General features: G+C 40.1%; 1 long non-coding RNA gene across 1 annotated transcript; it reads right to left on the bottom strand.

Annotated features, from left to right (window-relative positions):
- Positions 1-328: 328 nt before the first annotated feature.
- On the bottom strand, positions 329-947 carry LOC117822876. The gene is made up of 3 exons (XR_004633273.1): positions 909-947; positions 533-595; positions 329-408 (listed from the first exon to the last, which is right to left on the bottom strand). It is a non-coding gene; the product is annotated as an uncharacterized LOC117822876 (long non-coding RNA).
- Positions 948-3,419: the final 2,472 nt, after the last annotated feature.

A 3,419-nucleotide genomic window follows, 5' to 3' on the forward strand; every position in this document is an offset into this window, starting at 1 on the left:
TGATTTTACTTTCTAAAAAAGCCAGCAAGTCATCGGTATGCACAGGGGCAACAACAAGCTCTGTGATGTCCTTCAGATCCACGAGAACAAGCCACGCAGGCTCATTGTCCGGTACAAGGAAACAATGGACCCTTCCCCTCAGAACATTTTGTGCATAAATCTGTAATATTCTTATTATACAAGTTTAATTTAACTGGTGTGATGTATGTTCTCATTATCCATTTGTACTGCAGCAGTCTCAGTCAAGAATTGATGGATTGAGTGTGGACCTTAGTGCAGACTAACTCCCAGTCCTCAGCTGTTATATCCATTCCTTCCTCCTCCTCCAGATTTTTGCAGGATTTTTACCTGTTTCTGTAGACGGCACAACAGGTGGTATAGCCGCACTTATGTCCGCTGGTGTCGTCACTGTTGAGATGAACATTTCATTGTGGAAAATAAGTTCCACATATTTTTTACTGTCTGAAGTTTGCAGTAGACATTGAAGAAATAAAGAAAAACTATTTTACAATTCGATTAGCCCGTAGCCTACCTGAATATGAAATCTGAGCTTGTTCAAAGTTCAGTGAGGCTTCTGGCGGCGCATCAGGACACTCTGGTGAGATAATTTATTAGGGTAAATTATTAATTCCTATTCATTGTTACTGAGGATGGTTTTAGAAAACATATTATTTACTGTTTACAGTCCATAGCCATTACATCATCAAGCCAAACTAGCTTCTGGTGCTCGGAGTAAGCCTGGTGCTGGCTAACTTCAGTGTTGTTAAAACTTTATCCTACACAAAATAATGAATGAAACTATCTATTTTTTTTTAAATAACATAATTATTGTGTTACGGGTGTGAGGGTGAACCCAAAAGCAGCACACTGGAGCCCGGAGGAAACAGCAGGTAACAGTCTTTACTAACCCGGTCACACAATGTCTGTTGAGATGCTGGTTTCGCTGTGTGGAGGATCAGGCTGGAAACAGACGAGGAGCAGGCAAATCTCTTGGTCGGGGACAGAAGGCTGAGGTAGTTACCAGGGCAGAAACGAGGAAGGAAGGTCGGGGACAGGCAGCGTCGAAACCGGGAGATCAGTCCGAGGATAAGTGCTGGAGAGTCTTGCATTTGCAGTGAGAACAATCTGGCACTGAGTGAGCTGAAACCGGGACTTAAATACTGGCAGCAGGTAATGAGAAACAGGTGATTTGTGTTGGCTTAATGAGGAGAGTGTGGTTCAGGTAAACGAAGGGGAGTGGAAATGTAGTGGGCTGAGAGGCTGAGCAGGTGTGGCAGGTGATAACTGTGACATATTGATAATGCCTACCTTGGGTTGAAGCACCAAATGAGTCAGCTGGTTCAAACGTTTTCTTTCGTTTGTGCCGGAGCTCAGGTTCAGTCTGAACTTTCCTCTTCTCCGCTCCAGTCCACATCACTAAGGTGGGACATTTCTACACCTTCAGAGTCCCCCTCATTCATCTCCTGGATCATTGCCAAAGCCTCATCCAAAGAAAATCTTTTCTGTGGTCCTCTCTTCATCTTGTTTGTATTTGTTAGGCTAATTTGTCTCTCTGTCTGTTTGTGTGTGTAAGTCTGTCCGTCCTTGTCTGTATATCTCTGTCTTCCTCTCTTTGTTTGGATCATTCCTGTGCATAAATACAAAATAAATACATAGACTCTATACAAACAATAGAAAGTGGAGAGAAAAAAAAGGGGGGGGAAAAAGCCAGCAAAATGTATCATTATGAATCATATTTGCGCAGCCCTCTCTATAACTGCAGCAGTAGGAAGTAAAAAGATAAACCCTTTGATATCCTGTTTGTTTCATTAGATAACCATAAAAGCTTCATACAGGGGCAAACTATACACATTTTTAGGAAAAGTTATAGAGTGATAGGATTTTATTTTTTATACACAGAAAGTTATTTACATTATAAAGTCCCAGACGGTTCCCCAGGCTGTTTTGGCGTTTCTAGTGTTAAAGCTGCAATCTGCATTTCAGATATAAACAAAAAAGTGCACTGCACTACCAAAATTTAAAAACCATGATGGAAATGTGCTTTCACTTCCAAATTAATTGATAGGTCTTTAAATACACAACTTGCATTATACAACAACTAAATGTGTTTTTAATGTTTTCTGATGCTGTTAAAGGCTTGTTTAGAAAAGTAATGTTTGTCGGATTAAAGCAACTCTATATTTTCAATTATAATCAATTGAGGAACAAACATAATTGATATTTACTATCTATAACTGAAACTCTTCAATGCTTTTTGGAAATGTACCTCAGAGCCTTTCTATCTACTTATTTATTGAGGGCTTTACCAGCAACACAAAATAAATATGACAGCACTTACCACTATAAAGCCTTTAGGATGATTCAATAGGATGATGGACCTATAAAAGAAAAGCTTTAGAATCAGTGAGGTGAACTCAATGGATTGCCTTAACTAAAAGAGACCAGAAACATGTAACAAAATCACAAAGCAAGGATGCAACAGACATTTACTGTGAAGTATGTTCTAATACTGAAGCTGAAAATAATTTTAAATCCAATATGAGTCCCCTGCTTCATTCATTGAATTAATTCATGTGTTATTGTTTAATGTCCGACAATCAGATGTTGTGGGTGAAGTGAGTGACGCTGCCGCTCGCCATCATTGAACTACAGACTCAACACCCCGATGCTTTTAATGCTATCTCAGGAGACTTTAGCCGTGAATCAAAGTTAAATTTCCCGTTGGGATTAATAAAGCCCTCCTGAGAGCTCCGCCTCGTAACGTAATGAGAGCTCAATAGGCTGCCGTGGTTGCGGCTCTGTCACACACCCAGCAAAAGGTGCATTGCCCAAGTGCTACGGAGGGGAAGTCATTCATCGCAGAGACCGATTTTTGTGTACTTGTACAGCCCTGATACATAGATAAGATAAGATAAGATAAGATACTCCTTTATTTGTCCCACAACGGGGAAATTCATGGAGTTACAGCAACAAACAAGAAGGTGTACGGTATCATCCCCTTAATTTGCTGATAGGCTCCAAACACAAACAAAATGGTGTTATCACAGACCTCTACAGATATATAACCAAGGCCTCATATAAACCTCTGCTGCTTGACAATTTATGGAAGAAGGACATTAATATGTCCGCAGATCTAGATTGGCCCACTATTTGGCTAAATATGTACCTGTCGTCTAGAAATTCAAACCATCAAATGATTCACTATAAATTTATTCACAGATCCTATCTCACTCCTCGAAGACTCCATCAAATGAAATTCACAGATAACCCTCATTGTGACTTCTGCCAAAACAATACAATTGGAACTTTCATTCACATGGTTTGGCAGTGCCCAGAGGTTTATAGGTTTTGGGAAACTATTTCTGGCATCTTATCCACCTTACTTGAGAGAGCAGTCCCTCACTCACAATCTCTACTGT

The sequence above is a fragment of the Notolabrus celidotus genome, chromosome 12 (assembly GCF_009762535.1).
Source record: "Notolabrus celidotus isolate fNotCel1 chromosome 12, fNotCel1.pri, whole genome shotgun sequence".
NCBI classification, from domain to species: Eukaryota; Metazoa; Chordata; class Actinopteri; order Labriformes; family Labridae; genus Notolabrus; species Notolabrus celidotus.